Source organism: Phyllobates terribilis, unplaced genomic scaffold (assembly GCF_046119375.1).
Source record: "Phyllobates terribilis strain yellow unplaced genomic scaffold, ASM4611937v1 Scaffold_12__6_contigs__length_324123572, whole genome shotgun sequence".
In the NCBI taxonomy this organism is placed as follows: Eukaryota; Metazoa; Chordata; class Amphibia; order Anura; family Dendrobatidae; genus Phyllobates; species Phyllobates terribilis.
In genome coordinates, this window is record NW_027362772.1 from 281,647,939 (window position 1) to 281,666,609 (window position 18,671).

Genomic DNA, 18,671 nt, shown 5'->3' on the forward strand with positions numbered 1-18,671 from the left:
GACCATGGATGGGGTGCAAATAACAATATATCACATACTCAATTACTGTCCATCTCCTGAAGATAAAGTGAAACCCATAGGGATGCTCCTCCTGAAAATAAGACCACATGGAGGATCTTCCTGCAGATAGGGTCATAGGGGGGGCTCCTCCTGTAGATAGGACCATAGAGGGAGGATACTCCTGCAGATAGGGCCATAGGAGGGTTACTTCTGTAGATAGGACCATAGGGGGAGGATCCTCCTGCAGATAGAGCCATAGGGGGAGGATATTCCTGCAGATCGTGCCATAGGGGGCGGTTCATCCTGTAGATAGGACCATAGGGGGAGGCTCCTCCTACAGATAGGACCATAAGGGGATGACCCACCTGTAGATAGGGTCATAGAGGAACACTCCTGCAGTAAATAGGGCCATAGGGGGAGGCTCCTCCTACAGATAGGACCATAGAGGGATGATCCTCCTGTAGATAGGGTCATATAGGGAGGCTCCTCCAGTAAATAGGGCCATAGGGGGAGGCTCCTCCTGTAGATAGGGTCTTAGAGAGAGGCTCCTCCTGTAGATAGGGCCATAGTGGGAGGCTCCTCCTGTAGCTAGGGTCATAGAGAGAGGCTCCTCCTGTAGATAGGGTCATAGGGGGAGGAGCCTCCTGTAGATAGGGCCATAGGGGGAGGCTCCTCCTGCAGATAGGGCCATACGGGGAGGCTCCTCCTGCAGATAGGGCCATATGGGGAGGCTCCTACTGCAGATAGGGCCATACAGGGAGACTCCTCCTGCAGATAGGACCATACGGGGAGGCTCCTCCTTCAGATAGAACCATACGGGGAGGCTCCTCCTTCAGATAGGGCCATACGGGGAGGCTCCTCCTGCAGATAGGGCAATACAGGGAGGATCCTCCTTCAGATAGGGCCATACGGGGAGGCTCCTCCTGTAGATAGGGTCTTACGGGGAGGTTCCTCCTGCAGATAAGGCCATACGGGGAGGCTCCTCCTGTAGATAGGGTCATAGGGGGAGGAGCCTCCTGTAGATAGGGCCATAGGGGAGGCTCCTCCTATAGATAGGGCCATACGGGGAGGCTCCTCCTGCAGATAGGTCCATACAGGGAGGCTCCTCCTGCAGATAGGGCCATAGGGGGAGGCTCCTCCTGTAGATAGGGCCATACGGTGAGGCTCCTCCTGTAGCCAGGTCTTGTATTAGTAAGTGTATCCTGGATCCAGGACCGCCTGTATTTTAAGGATTTGATTATTATCACTAAATCTTGTATAAACCAATGAACACTAGTAGATATTTATAATAGAGTAGCGCCACCTGATGTTATAGTATAGGAAGAGCAGATTTACACATGGTAATTAAGAGGTTACAACACCTAATGGGCACTACATGTACCTGGGCTTAATACAGAATAAAGGTGATTATTATATAAATAGCGCAAAAATGGAAAGAACAAAGTACTAGGGGAAAGAGTATTGTACATGGCATTATGCTACTAAAACAGCTACTGGATACAGGGGAAATGGCTCCATATCCGGGGCAGCAGGTGATGGCACATTGCGAACACTCTTCCTGACTACTGCAATGAATCCGAAGATGCCTGACCATCTCCTGACCACACTCCTGACCACCTCCTGACCCCACTCCTGACCACACTCCTGTCCACCTCCTGACCACACTCCTGACCACACTTCTGACCACCTCCTGACCACACTCCTGACCACACTCCTGACCACCTCCTGACCACAATCCTGACCACCTCCAGACCACTTCCTGACCACACTCCTGACCACCTCCTGACCACACTCCTGACCACCTCCAGACCACACTCCTGACCACATTCCTGACCACCTCCAGACCACACTCCTGACCACACTCCTGACCACCTCCAGACCACACTCCTGACCACCTCCAGACCACACTGCTGACCACCTCCAGACCACACTCCTGACCACCTCCAGACCACACTCCTGACCACCTCCTGACCACAATCCTGACCACCTCCGGACCACCTCCTGACCACACTCCTGACCACCTCCTGACCACACTCCTGACCACCGCCGGACCACCTCTTGACCACACTCCTGACCACCTCCTGACCACACTCCTGACCACACTCCTGACCACACTCCAGACCACACTCCTGACCACCTCCTGACCACACTGCTGACCACCTCCAGACCACACTCCTGACCACCTCCTGACACCACTCCTGACCCCACTCCTGTCCACCTCCTGACCACACTCCTGACCACACTTCTGACCACCTCCTGATCACACTCCTGACCACACTCCTGACCACCTCCAGACCACACTCCTGACCACCTCTAGACCACACTGCTGACCACTTCCAGACCACACTCCTGACCCCACTCCTGACCACACTCCTGACCACCTCCTGAAAACAATCCTGACCACCTCCGGACCACTTCCTGACCACACTCCTGACCACCTCCTGACCACACTCCTGACCACCTCCAGACCACACTCCTGACCACACTCCTGACCACCTCCAGACCACACTCCTGACCACACTCCTGACCACCTCCAGACCACACTCTTGACCACCTCCAGACCACACTGCTGACCACCTCCAGACCACACTCCTGACCACCTCCAGACCACACTCCTGACTACCTCCAGACCACACTCCTGACCACCTCCTGACCACAATCCTGACCACCTCCGGACCACCTCCTGACCACACTCCTGACCACACTCCTGACCACCGCCGGACCACCTCTTGACCACACTCCTGACCACCTCCTGACCACACTCCTGACCACACTCCTGACCACCTCCAGACCACACTCCTGACCACCTCCTGACCACACTGCTGACCACCTCCAGACCACACTCCTGACCACCTCCAGACCACACTCCTGACCACCTCCTGACCACAATCCTGACCACCTCCGGACCACCTCCTGACCACACTCCTGACCACCTCCTGACCACACTCCTGACCACCACCGGACCACCTCTTGACCACACTCCTGACCACCTCCTGACCACACTCCTGACCACACTCCTGACCACCTCCAGACCACACTCCTGACCACCTCCTGACCACACTGCTGACCACCTCCAGACCACACTCCTGACCACCTCCTGACACCACTCCTGACCCCACTCCTGTCCACCTCCTGACCACACTCCTGACCACACTTCTGACCACCTCCTGATCACACTCCTGACCACACTCCTGACCACCTCCAGACCACTCTCCTGACCACCTCTAGACCACACTGCTGACCACTTCCAGACCACACTCCTGACCCCACTCCTGACCACACTCCTGACCACCTCCTGACCACAATCCTGACCACCTCCGGACCACTTCCTGACCACACTCCTGACCACCTCCTGACCACACTCCTGACCACCTCCAGACCACACTCCTGACCACACTCATGAGCACCTCCTGACCACACTCCTGACCACCTCCTGACCCCACTCCTGACCACACTCCTGTCCACCTCCTGACCACACTACTGACCACACTTCTGACCACCTCCTGATCACACTCCTGACCACACTCCTGACCACCTCCAGACCACACTCCTGACCACCTCCAGACCACACTGCTGACCACTTCCAGACCACACTCCTGACCCCACTCCTGACCACACTCCTGACCACCTCCTGACCACAATCCTGACCACCTCCGGACCACTTCCTGACCACACTCCTGACCACCTCCAGACCACACTCCTGACCACATTCCTGACCACCTCCAGACCACACTCCTGACCACACTCCTGACCACCTCCAGACCACACTCCTGACCACCTCCAGACCACACTGCTGACCACCTCCAGACCACACTCCTGACCACCTCCAGACCACACTCCTGACCACCTCCTGACCACAATCCTGACCACCTCCGGACCACCTCCTGACCACACTCCTGACCATCTCCTGACCACACTCCTGACCACCTCCGGACCACCTCTTGACCACACTCCTGACCACCTCCTGACCACACTCTTGACCACCTCCTGACCACACTCCTGACCACACTCCTGCCCACCTCCAGACCACACTCCTGACCACCTCCTGACCACACTCCTGCCCACCTCCTGACCACACTCCTGACCACACTCCTGACCACCTCATGACCACACTCCTGACCACCTTCTGACCACCTGAAGTACAAAAACTTGCTGGTTGTTCCTTTTTCCACAAACCTTAAGCTAGAAACACAAGTGACAACAAATTCTTTATATTGATTTGAATCTTGTGGACCATTTAGAGTTCATAGAGGAAATCGATGAACCAGGCTGATGAATTTCAGCATGCTCGATCCTTTTTTTGTATTCTGGGGAGATTTGCCAATGTCTTCCCTCAGATCCTGCATGTATGGAACTCTTCTACCCTAGAAGCAATGTGCTAAGTGATGATTGAACACTAAAACGCTTGAATACTCGGTACTAGTGTTGAGCGATACCTTCCGATATCGGGAAATATCGGATCGGATTGGATCGGACCGATACCGAAAAAGTATCGGATATCGCCGATTCCGATACCGGAAACCAATGCAAGTCAATGGGACATAAATATCGGAATTAAAATAAACCCTTTCTTTCCTTGTAGGTTATTTCTACATGAAGGAAAACAACTAAGAATAATGTAGAATGTATTGGGGGAGGTGGGGGAGACAATAAAGGCATAGAGGTTTAGCCCAGTCAAATGGAATAGCAGGAATTAATATTTTTTTATTATGTTCTGAGTTACGAAAATATTAACTATGTTAAGTATTTTTATATTTTGTCAGATATTTATGTTTCACTACTTCCATGCTCTTCACCTTCTTTTTTACTTCTCCCACACTTTCTCCTTCATCATCCTCAGCATCTTTTTCATCCACTTCTTCTTCACCTTCTTCTTCTTCACCTTCTTCGTATTATTCTTTTTTTTACATTCTTCATATTCTACTTCTTCATCTTCTTCATATTCTTCTTCTTCATCATATTCTTATTTGTGACAGGCATTCCTGTAGTTGTTATCTATAAAAGGTTGGACATTACACCTTTCGTTCTGCCCGTCACAAAAGATTTACAACAGGATTTGTCCGCGTTCAGTTTGGCCTGCAGCAGCAGGTCTTTTCCAGGGGCACCACGAGGAGGAACGGACTCACCCCCATACACTGCTTAGTCATCTTCTGCTTATAATTTAGATATTATCTTTTGCTCTGATTTTTAGTCTTATGCTTAATGTTCTTCCGCTTTTTGTTCTGCAGCTTCTTGTATTTCTGCTTCTTGGTTTTCTGTCTCTTGTTTTTCTGTATCTTGGTGCTTGTCTTCTCTTCTTTGTCTTCTTGGTCAACTTCTTCAGGGTCATCTTCTTGGTCTTCTTCGGGGTGGTCTTCAGGGTCGTCGTCTTCGGGGGTCCTCGTCTTCGGGGTCCTCGACTTCTTCGGGTTGGTCTTCTGGGTCCTCGTCTTCGGGGTCCTCGTCTTCTTCGGGGTGGTCTTCAGGGTCCTCGTCTTCTTCGGGGTGGTCTTCAGGGTCCTCGTCTTCAGGGTCATTGTCTTCGGGGTCCTCGTCTTCTTAGGGTTGGTCTTCAGGGTCCTCGTCTTCAGGGTCCTCGTCAGGGAGATCCAGAGTGATTACCAAGAACCATTTCAAAAAGCTTGAACTTGGAAATGTAGCAGAAGGTACAAGAAAGCTGAGGAACTACCGAGGACCAGCTGACGGTACTGGAACCCGGATGGATAGCAGAAGGTACAAGAGCCAATGGAACTACCGAGGACCAGCTGATGTTACTGGAACTCGGTTACTAAGCAGGAGGTACCTGTGCCAGAAAGCACTACCAAGGACCAGCAGACGTTGGTGGAACTTGGATACCGAGAAGGAGGCACCTAATCCAAAGGCACTGCCGAGAACCAGCTGACGGTACTGGAACCCGGATGGGTAGCAGAAGGTACCCATGTAAAAAAAAAGTTCAAGGCCGCGAGCCGGCCGCAGTTACCAAAACCCACAGTCCTACAGAGGGTGCTTGTCCTATTGGCACTATGGAACCAGCCTTCATTGCCAGATCCCGCAGCCCACATAGGAGTCACCTAAACTGCAGGCACCATAGAGTCGGCTAACCCGACCGCAACACGACAGGACAACGCATTGGAGGCAAAGTGACGTTGACACTACCCGGAAACAGCTGGCGTGCTGGAACCAGGCTGGGCAGGAGGGAGTACCCGTGCCAAAGACACTGCCGAGAACCAGCTGACGGTACTGGAACCCGGATGGGTAGCAGAAGATACAAGAGCAAATGGAACTACCGAGGACCAGCTGATGTTACTGGAACCCGGATGGGTAGCAGAAGGTACAAGAGCCAATGGAACTACCGAGGACCAGCTGATGTTACTGGAACTCGGTTACTAAGCAGGAGGTACCTGTGCCAGAAAGCACTACCAAGGACCAGCAGACGTTGGTGGAACTTGGATACCGAGAAGGAGGCACCTAATCCAAAGGCACTGCCGAGAACCAGCTGACGGTACTGGAACCCGGATGGGTAGCAGAAGGTACCCATGTAAAAAAAAAGTTCAAGGCCGCGAGCCGGCCGCAGTTACCAAAACCCACAGTCCTACAGAGGGTGCTTGTCCTATTGGCACTATGGAACCAGCCTTCATTGCCAGATCCCGCAGCCCACATAGGAGTCACCTAAACTGCAGGCACCATAGAGTCGGCTAACCCGACCGCAACACGACAGGACAACGCATTGGAGGCAAAGTGACGTTGACACTACCCGGAAACAGCTGGCGTGCTGGAACCAGGCTGGGCAGGAGGGAGTACCCGTGCCAAAGACACTGCCGAGAACCAGCTGACGGTACTGGAACCCGGATGGGTAGCAGAAGATACAAGAGCAAATGGAACTACCGAGGACCAGCTGACGGTACTGGAACCCGGATGGGTAGCAGAAGGTACAAGAGCCAATGGAACTACCGAGGACCAGCTGATGTTACTGGAACTCGGTTACTAAGCAGGAGGTACCTGTGCCAGAAAGCACTACCAAGGACCAGCAGACGTTGGTGGAACTTGGATACCGAGAAGGAGGCACCTAATCCAAAGGCACTGCCGAGAACCAGCTGACGGTACTGGAACCCGGATGGGTAGCAGAAGGTACCCATGTAAAAAAAAAGTTCAAGGCCGCGAGCCGGCCGCAGTTACCAAAACCCACAGTCCTACAGAGGGTGCTTGTCCTATTGGCACTATGGAACCAGCCTTCATTGCCAGATCCCGCAGCCCACATAGGAGTCACCTAAACTGCAGGCACCATAGAGTCGGCTAACCCGACCGCAACACGACAGGACAACGCATTGGAGGCAAAGTGACGTTGACACTACCCGGAAACAGCTGGCGTGCTGGAACCAGGCTGGGCAGGAGGGAGTACCCGTGCCAAAGACACTGCCGAGAACCAGCTGACGGTACTGGAACCCGGATGGGTAGCAGAAGATACAAGAGCAAATGGAACTACCGAGGACCAGCTGACGGTACTGGAACCCGGATGGGTAGCAGAAGGTACAAGAGCCAATGGAACTACCGAGGACCAGCTGATGTTACTGGAACTCGGTTACTAAGCAGGAGGTACCTGTGCCAGAAAGCACTACCAAGGACCAGCAGACGTTGGTGGAACTTGGATACCGAGAAGGAGGCACCTAATCCAAAGGCACTGCCGAGAACCAGCTGACGGTACTGGAACCCGGATGGGTAGCAGAAGGTACCCATGTAAAAAAAAAGTTCAAGGCCGCGAGCCGGCCGCAGTTACCAAAACCCACAGTCCTACAGAGGGTGCTTGTCCTATTGGCACTATGGAACCAGCCTTCATTGCCAGATCCCGCAGCCCACATAGGAGTCACCTAAACTGCAGGCACCATAGAGTCGGCTAACCCGACCGCAACACGACAGGACAACGCATTGGAGGCAAAGTGACGTTGACACTACCCGGAAACAGCTGGCGTGCTGGAACCAGGCTGGGCAGGAGGGAGTACCCGTGCCAAAGACACTGCCGAGAACCAGCTGACGGTACTGGAACCCGGATGGGTAGCAGAAGATACAAGAGCAAATGGAACTACCGAGGACCAGCTGACGGTACTGGAACCCGGATGGGTAGCAGAAGGTACAAGAGCCAATGGAACTACCGAGGACCAGCTGATGTTACTGGAACTCGGTTACTAAGCAGGAGGTACCTGTGCCAGAAAGCACTACCAAGGAAAAGCAGACGTTGGTGGAACTTGGATACCGAGAAGGAGGCACCTAATCCAAAGGCACTGCCGAGAACCAGCTGACGGTACTGGAACCCGGATGGGTAGCAGAAGATACAAGAGCAAATGGAACTACCGAGGACCAGCTGACGGTACTGGAACCCGGATGGGTAGCAGAAGATACAAGAGCAAATGGAACTACCGAGGACCAGCTGACGGTACTGGAACCCGGATGGGTAGCAGAAGGTACAAGAGCCAATGGAACTACCGAGGACCAGCTGATGTTACTGGAACTCGGTTACTAAGCAGGAGGTACCTGTGCCAGAAAGCACTACCAAGGACCAGCAGACGTTGGTGGAACTTGGATACCGAGAAGGAGGCACCTAATCCAAAGGCACTGCCGAGAACCAGCTGACGGTACTGGAACCCGGATGGGTAGCAGAAGATACAAGAGCAAATGGAACTACCGAGGACCAGCTGACGGTACTGGAACCCGGATGGGTAGCAGAAGGTACAAGAGCCAATGGAACTACCGAGGACCAGCTGATGTTACTGGAACTCGGTTACTAAGCAGGAGGTACCTGTGCCAGAAAGCACTACCAAGGACCAGCAGACGTTGGTGGAACTTGGATACCGAGAAGGAGGCACCTAATCCAAAGGCACTGCCGAGAACCAGCTGACGGTACTGGAACCCGGATGGGTAGCAGAAGATACAAGAGCAAATGGAACTACCGAGGACCAGCTGACGGTACTGGAACCCGGATGGGTAGCAGAAGATACAAGAGCAAATGGAACTACCGAGGACCAGCTGACGGTACTGGAACCCGGATGGGTAGCAGAAGGTACAAGAGCCAATGGAACTACCGAGGACCAGCTGATGTTACTGGAACTCGGTTACTAAGCAGGAGGTACCTGTGCCAGAAAGCACTACCAAGGACCAGCAGACGTTGGTGGAACTTGGATACCGAGAAGGAGGCACCTAATCCAAAGGCACTGCCGAGAACCAGCTGACGGTACTGGAACCCGGATGGGTAGCAGAAGATACAAGAGCAAATGGAACTACCGAGGACCAGCTGACGGTACTGGAACCCGGATGGGTAGCAGAAGGTACAAGAGCCAATGGAACTACCGAGGACCAGCTGATGTTACTGGAACTCGGTTACTAAGCAGGAGGTACCTGTGCCAGAAAGCACTACCAAGGACCAGCAGACGTTGGTGGAACTTGGATACCGAGAAGGAGGCACCTAATCCAAAGGCACTGCCGAGAACCAGCTGACGGTACTGGAACCCGGATGGGTAGCAGAAGATACAAGAGCAAATGGAACTACCGAGGACCAGCTGACGGTACTGGAACCCGGATGGGTAGCAGAAGATACAAGAGCAAATGGAACTACCGAGGACCAGCTGACGGTACTGGAACCCGGATGGGTAGCAGAAGGTACAAGAGCCAATGGAACTACCGAGGACCAGCTGATGTTACTGGAACTCGGTTACTAAGCAGGAGGTACCTGTGCCAGAAAGCACTACCAAGGACCAGCAGACGTTGGTGGAACTTGGATACCGAGAAGGAGGCACCTAATCCAAAGGCACTGCCGAGAACCAGCTGACGGTACTGGAACCCGGATGGGTAGCAGAAGGTACCCATGTAAAAAAAAAGTTCAAGGCCGCGAGCCGGCCGCAGTTACCAAAACCCACAGTCCTACAGAGGGTGCTTGTCCTATTGGCACTATGGAACCAGCCTTCATTGCCAGATCCCGCAGCCCACATAGGAGTCACCTAAACTGCAGGCACCATAGAGTCGGCTAACCCGACCGCAACACGACAGGACAACGCATTGGAGGCAAAGTGACGTTGACACTACCCGGAAACAGCTGGCGTGCTGGAACCAGGCTGGGCAGGAGGGAGTACCCGTGCCAAAGACACTGCCGAGAACCAGCTGACGGTACTGGAACCCGGATGGGTAGCAGAAGGTACAAGAGCCAATGGAACTGCCGAGAACCAGCTGGCGGTGCTGGAGCCCAGGGTAAATACTAAAAACAGAAGAGCCAGAGGTGTATTTGGAGGAGGTTTTAAATCCGTACTACAGTGGATGTGGACAAAGCAGGAGAATTTGCCGGACACACAGCTGGGGATCAGCTGACGTTACTGAATCCCAATAACACTGGAGCAAGCGTTGACTGTGCAGACGGCACTTCTGAGCAGCAACTAGCGGTATTGGAGCCCAGGGTAAATACTAAAAACGGAGGAGCCAGAGGTGTAATTGGAGCAAGTTTTAAATAAGTAGCACAGTGAATATGGACAGAGCAGGAGAAATTGCCGTGAACACAGCAGGGGAACAGCTGACGTTACCGAACCCCAATAACACCGCAGCAAGTGTTGACTGTGCAGACGGCACTTCCGAGCGCCAACTGGCGGTGCTGGAGCCCAGGGATAAGAATGAAAACAGAGGAGCCAGAGGTGTAATTCGAGCAACTTTAAAATGTGTAGTACAGTGGATGTGGACAAAGCAGGAGAAATTGCCGTCCGCACAGCAGGAGAACAGCTGACGTTACTGAACCCCAATAACACGGCAGCAAGTGTTGACTGTGCAGACAGCACTTCCGAGCGCCAACTGGCGGTGTTGGAGCCCAGGGTAAATACTAAAAACGGAGGAGCCAGAGGTGTAATTGGAGCAAGTTTTAAATAAGTAGCACAGTGAATATGGACAGAGCAGGAGAAATTGCCGTGAACACAGCAGGGGAACAGCTGACGTTACCGAACCCCAATAACACCGCAGCAAGTGTTGACTGTGCAGACGGCACTTCCGAGCGCCAACTGGCGGTGCTGGAGCCCAGGGATAAGAATGAAAACAGAGGAGCCAGAGGTGTAATTGGAGCAACTTTAAAATCTGTAGTAGTGAGAATGTGGACAGAGCAGGAGAAATTGCCGTCCGCACAGCAGGGGAACAGCTGACGTTACTGAACCCCAATAACATGGTAGCAAGTGTTGACTGTGCAGACAGCACTTCCGAGCGCCAACTGGCGGTGCTGGAGCCCAGGGATAAGAATGAAAACAGAGGAGCCAGAGGTGTAATTGGAGCAACTTTAAAATCTGTAGTAGTGAGAATGTGGACAGAGCAGGAGAAATTGCCGTCCGCACAGCAGGGGAACAGCTGACGTTACTGAACCCCAATAACACGGCAGCAAGTGTTGACTGTGCAGACAGCACTTCCGAGCGCCAACTGGCGGTGTTGGAGCCCAGGGTAAATACTAAAAACGGAGGAGCCAGAGGTGTAATTGGAGCAAGTTTTAAATAAGTAGCACAGTGAATATGGACAGAGCAGGAGAAATTGCCGTGAACACAGCAGGGGAACAGCTGACGTTACTGAACCCCAATAACATGGTAGCAAGTGTTGACTGTGCAGACGGCACTTCCGAGCGCCAACTGGCGGTGCTGGAGCCCAGGGATAAGAATGAAAACAGAGGAGCCAGAGGTGTAATTCGAGCAACTTTAAAATGTGTAGTACAGTGGATGTGGACAAAGCAGGAGAAATTGCCGTCCGCACAGCAGGAGAACAGCTGACGTTACTGAACCCCAATAACACGGCAGCAAGTGTTGACTGTGCAGACGGCACTTCCGAGCGCCAACTGGCGGTGCTGGAGCCCAGGGATAAGAATGAAAACAGAGGAGCCAGAGGTGTAATTGGAGCAACTTTAAAATCTGTAGTAGTGAGAATGTGGACAGAGCAGGAGAAATTGCCGTCCGCACAGCAGGGGAACAGCTGACGTTACTGAACCCCAATAACATGGTAGCAAGTGTTGACTGTGCAGACAGCACTTCCGAGCGCCAACTGGCGGTGCTGGAGCCCAGGGATAAGAATGAAAACAGAGGAGCCAGAGGAGTAATTGGAGCAACTTTAAAATGTGTAGTACAGTGGATGTGGACAAATCAGGAGAAATTGCCGTCCGCACAGCAGGAGAACAGCTGACGTTACTGAACCCCAATAACACGGCAGCAAGTGTTGACTGTGCAGACGGCACTTCCGAGCGCCAACTGGCGGTGTTGGAGCTCAGGGATTACAGTTCAGGTGGTAGAAACATGAACAGAACAGGAGACCTGGATACTGTTGCCAACCAATTATTTATTCTGGAAGAGGACTGGCAAATTCATGAGAGATCCAGGCCTTGTTCATTTTGAGAAAAGTAAGCCGGTCAACGTTATCGGAGGATAGTCGCATGCGACGGTCTGTTAGTACACCACCTGCGGCACTAAAGACGCGTTCCGATAATACACTAGCAGCAGGGCAAGCTAGCACCTCCAGTGCATACTGACTAAGCTCTGGCCATGTATCCAGCTTACAGACCCAAAACTTGAAGGGAGAAGAGCCGTCTGGGAGTACACTAAGAGGGCAAGACATGTAGTCTGTCACCATCTGACGGAAACGTTGCCTCCTGCTGACTGGAGCTGTCTGTGATGGTGTAGACATTTGTGGCGGCGGGGACACAAAACTTTGCCACATTTCGGCCATACTGGTCTTGCCTTGTGCTGAGGCGCTGCTTCTGCTCCCTCTTTGTGCAGAGCTTCCTCCACTGCCTCGACGCACTGAGCTGCTTTGTAAAGCACTAGCAGCACTGCTCTCGGTTGGAATGGAGAACATGATGGAATGCACCAGTGCGTCTTGGTACTCCCGCATTTTACGCTCCCGGTTCAATGGTGTTATGAGGCTTTGTAAGTTGTCCCGGTAGCGAGGATCTAGGAGGGTGGACACCCAATAATCAGCCGTGTTGAGAATGTGGGCGATGCGGCGGTCGTTTCTGAGGCACTGCAGCATGAAATCAACCATGTGCTGCAGACTGCCAACTGGCCAAGAAACGCTGTCCCCTGCTTGAGGCGTGATCTCTGCCTGCTCTGCATCACCCCACCCTCGCTCTAGATACTGACTACTAGAGCATTGTGTACCTCCCTCCTCTGGACAGATGTCTTCCTCATCCATTGACTCCTCCTCATCCTCCTCACAAAGTGTCCCCTGCCTAGGCCTTTGTGAGGAACCACGTTGCGCAGACTGTAGAGAAGCAGATGGCATTTGTGACTCCTCATCCTCCACCTCTTCCAAAACCTCGTCCCTTAGTGCTTGCAGTGTTTTTTCAAGCAGGCAGATAAGGGGGATAGTCATGCTGACTAGTGCATCATCTGCACTCGCCATCCGCGTGGAATAATCGAAGGCACGCAAAACGTGGCAAATGTCCTTCATAGAGGCCCACTCAGTGGTGGTGAAGTGTGAACGGCGCGCACTGCGACTTGTTTGCGCCTGCTGCAGCTGGTACTCCATTACTGCTGCCTGCTGCTCACACAACCTCTCCAACATATGTAACGTTGAATTCCACCTGGTGGGTAGGTCACATATGATGCGATGTTCCGGAAGACATAATCGGCGCTGCAGAGCTGCAATGCGTGATCTTGCATTGCTGGAACGCCGCAAGTGAGCGCACTCTATGCGGACCTTGTGAAGCAGTGCATCAAGATCCGGATAGTCCCTCAAAAAACTCTGCACGACCAAGTTGAGCACATGTGCCAGACATGGGATGTGAGTGAGGTTGCCTAGGCCCAGAGCTGCCACCAGATTTCGGCCATTGTCACACACTACCATGCCTGGCTGGAGATTCGCTGGCACAAACCACACGTCACTCTGCTGCTTGATGGCATTCCAGAGCTCCTGCGCTGTGTGGCTTCGATTCCCCAAAGAAATTAATTTTAATACGGCCTGTTGACGTTTGGCCACGGCTGTGCTCATATCGGTCATCATAACAGGTAACCGTTCACGGGTCGATGTGGAGGTAGACCGTGACGGCTCCTGCAGCGCTGATTCAGAGGAACTGGAGTATGAGGAGGAGTCAATGTGTACAGACTGGATTCCTGCAATCCTTGGAGTTGGCAGAACACGTACAGCGCCACTCTCAAGATCTGTACCCGGCTCCACAACATTTACCCAATGGGCAGTGAGGGAAAGGTATCGTCCCTGTCCATGCTTACTGGTCCACGCATCAGTGGTCAGGTGGACCTTGCTACTGACGGCGTTTTGTAGCGCATGTTTAATTTTTCCCTCCACATGATGTTGCAGGGCAGGGACGGCTTGCCTGCTGAAATAAAAGCGGCTGGGCACGTTGTATTGTGGGACTGCCAATGCCATAAAGTTACGGAATGTGTCAGTCTCCACCAGCCTGAATGATAGCATTTCAAGGGCCAGTAGTTTAGCAATGCCAGCATTCAGAGCCTGTGCTCGGGGGTGGTTTGCCGAGTATGGGCGCCTTTTCTCCCATGCCTGTGCTAACGATGGCTGTAGACTGGCCTGGGAGTGTGAGGATGACTGGGAAAGTGGTGCTGTGGGTGGAATTACACTGTGTCTCTGTACAACAGTGCCAGAGATTCTTCCATGGCGATCCTGTGAGGAAGCCGAACCAGCTGTGTGTGAGCTGGAGGAAGAGGCTACAACACGAGCTGAAGAGGTGGTAGGTGGCGCTGTAGGTTGGCCTAGGTCTTCAGTGTGTTTGTGTAACTCCACCACGTGCTTGGTCCGCACATGTTTCCACATATTTGTGGTATTGAGGTTGCTGACACTTTTCCCTCTTTTCACCTTCTGATTACACAGCTTGCATTTGACAAAGCAAATGTCATCTGCAACTGTGTCAAAAAAGGACCAGGCACTGCAAGTCTTGGGAGCGCCCGCTTTGGATTTTGGAAGAGCCATGCTCCTAATGGGTGCCGAAGTGGAGGCTACAGGCAACCAAGTCTGCCCCCTCCCTCTCCCTCCTTTTTGGGCCGTTCGGGGAATCTCTTCCTCAGAGCTGCTCCCACCACCTTCCTGTCCCTCACGCCATGATGGGTCAAGGACCTCATCATCTACACCACCCTCTTCAAACAACTGCTTCTCCTGGGTAGTCTCGACAGCACAGTACGCACCAGAAAGTGGCACCTGAGTCTCATCATCAGATGCGTACTGAGGTGTGCTGCTGACCATAGGCACTGGCCCACCCGCCTCTTCAGATTCAGAGAGACAAAACGGTTGCGCATCACTGCATACTACCTCTTCTTCAAATTCTCGAATTCTGCTTGGCTGGCCCCCTCTTTCCAAGCCAAGAGATTCAGAGAACAGAAGTAGAGATGGCTCCTGTCCAGGGCTCTCTGACTGCCTGGGCAATTTGGCAGGTGGTGAAGAGACAGATGGGTGCTCTTCAGTGCTCAGGACCTGAGAGGATCTGGAACTAATTGAAGTCGATGCGTTAGCTGCCATCCATCCGACAACGGCTTCAATTTGGTCCTCGCGCAGCAGTGGGGTACGGCTAGCTCCTACAAAGCTGCGCATAAAGGACTGTTCCCTGGTAAAACTGGGGGATGCTGAGTCACTGGTGCCCGCAGCAGGCACAGAATCCCCACGTCCTCTCCCTGCAGGCACAGAATCCTCACGTCCTCTCCCTGCAGAAACTCCACGCCCACGCCCACGACCACGACCACATGCCTTACTCCCTGCCTTCTTCATCTTGGTAGACTGATAAAGATAGGCAGAAAAGTACTAAGGGCTTAGTGTGCTTATTCCTGAACAGCTGCTAACAGGTATAAGAAACACTAATTTTATAAAGTGTGGACTAGACTTTAATATGAGCTAATGTGGCCTACACAACTGTAAAGTGGAGTGTTTGGTGAACTTTATTTAGGTTTTTTTTGTCACAAAAAGACACTGGATGTGCCTAAAGATGTAATAACGATAGTATCACAAACTTTTTGTAGCTATTACAATGTAGGAAGGTAACCTACAATGCAATAGATGAGGCTGCAAAAAATAGGCTAATACTAATCTGGCTGGGGCTGCAGGGCCCAATGCTGCAGAAAGGCTCCTCTATCTACTCCTATATAGTGTGTTTGGAATCAATTTAGCTGAATATGGATGGAACCACCACACTAATAGGAGATATCAGGAAAAATTATGAATTGGCAATAAAGGACAATGTATGAGGCAGTGACACACACTGAGTGCACTACAACCAGACGGGGTTGAAGCACACACTACAGGGTGAGCTGCACTCACACACCAGACCTTGCAGACAGCGGTGAACAGTACAGATGCAGAGCACTGTGCACTAGTGCTGCAAGACGGAAAAAAATTCTCTATCTACTCCTATATAGTGTGTTTGGAACCAATTTAGCTGAATACAGATGGAACCACCACACTAATAGGAGATATCAGGAAAAATTATGAATTGGCAATAAAGGACAATGTATGAGGCAGTGACACACACTGAGTGCACTACAACCAGACGGGGTTGAAGCACACACTACAGGGTGAGCTGCACTCACACACACAGACCTTGCAGACAGCGGTGAACAGTACAGATGCAGAGCACTGTGCACTAGTGCTGCAAGACGGAAAAAAATTTCTCTATCTACTCCTATATAGTGTGTTTGGAACCAATTTAGCTGAATACAGATGGAACCACCACACTAATAGGAGATATCAGGAAAAATTATGAATTGGCAAAAAAGGACAATGTATGAGGCAGTGACACACACTGAGTGCACTACAACCAGACTTGGCTGAAGCACACACTACAGGGTGAGCTGCACTCACACACACAGACCTTGCAGATAGCGGTGAACAGCACAGGGAACTGTGCACTAGCACTGCAAGGCACAGTGATTTAGAAAGTAGCTTGGGTAAAGCAGTATAGAGCAAATAGGTAGCTAAAACTGTCCCTCAGAACAACAGCGTCCTATCCCTAACTGAATTCACAGCAGAGTGAGCTCAAAATGGCGGCGGTGGCTTTTATAGTGCATCATGACATCATTTCAGCAGCCAATCACAGCCATGCCATTAGTTAAGATGCCTACATGCCTAACAGGATGTGCCCACACTTCTTAGGATCCTCATTGGCTGAATAAAATGAAAATGTCTCATTGCATTATGGGAACTTCCGATTCCGGTATACGATATTGCAATAGTATCGGAATTAAGTATCGGAATTCCGATACCGCGAATATCGGCCGATACCCGATATTTCAGTATCGGAATGCTCAACACTACTCGGTACTCAAATCGAGCAGGTCGGACACTTGGATGGGCTCAACTCAGGGGCGGACACAGACTGTAGTGGGCCCCTGTGCAAGAAATTTTGGGGGGCCCCCCCTGCCCTTCATAAGGCAACAAAGTTATGTAAACATAACCCCCCATGTGCATCTCTCACCCCCCCATGTGCAGCTCTCACCCCCCGTGCATCTGTCATCCCCCCCATGTGCATCTCTCATCCCCCCCATGTGCATCTCTCATCCCCCCCATGTGCATCTCTCACCCCCCCATGTGCATCTCTCACCCCCCCCATGTGCATCTCTCACCCTCCCCCATGTGCATCTCTGATTCCCCCCACTCCTAGTTAATTAATTGTATTTAAAAAAAATAAAATTTGTTATACTTACCCCCATGCAATCCCTGCAGAATCCTGGCGCTCGTCCACGTCGCTGCCACCAGGTTCTCCTGACGTTCGGCCATGTGACGGCGCCACATACATAGCCATCAGCTTTTGTTTTGGCCAAAAGATTTTTAAAGCCGCCACCACGATAAGGTAGACTCTTCTGGGCGGGCCCTACTCTAACCTATTAAAATTTTCTTAAAATATCCAATACTCTTTTTAGATATATTTTTATTTAGTTTTCTTTAAGGGAATGTGTCATATACATTTTTTTTTTAAATGACCAATAATACCACATACAGGGAATACCGCCACACCATGACCAGACCACATATTACCACAACATAGTGACCGAATAATACCACACAGAAGGGAGAAAAACTGCCACACCATGACCAGACCACATATTACCACTACATTACTAATATTACCACCACATTACTAATATTACCATAAGTGTCATTATACACGGGAGCTCTATACATGGTATGTATAACGTAAGTGTCCAGGTAATCTAGTGATCACCAGTGAAATTATACACAGGAGCTCTGTATATAGTGTCAGTGTACAGGTAATACAGTGATCACCAGTGACATTATACACAGGAGCTCTGTATATAGTGTACAGGTAATACAGTGATCATCAGTGAAATTATACACAGGAGCTCTGTATATAGTGTCAGTGTACAGGTAATACAGGGATCACCAGTGACATTATACACAGGAGCTCTGTATATAGTGTCAGTGTACAGGTAATACAGTGATCACCAGTGACATTATACACAGTGTACATGTAATAGACTGACTCACCGGTGACGTCTCTAGGTGAAGTCCTTCATCTTCGCTTTTCTCCTTCATCCAGCACAGACCGCCATCACGTCTTCCAGCCAGGACTCGTCTCTGCATAAAATAACACAGTTATCTAGAGCACATTCCCCAACTTCTACATTACGCAGCTGAATACAGACATGCATCCACCATCAATATATGGTTAGTTATTATGCAACCTACCATTCCAAATATAAATTGTAATCCACCACGGTGCCCCC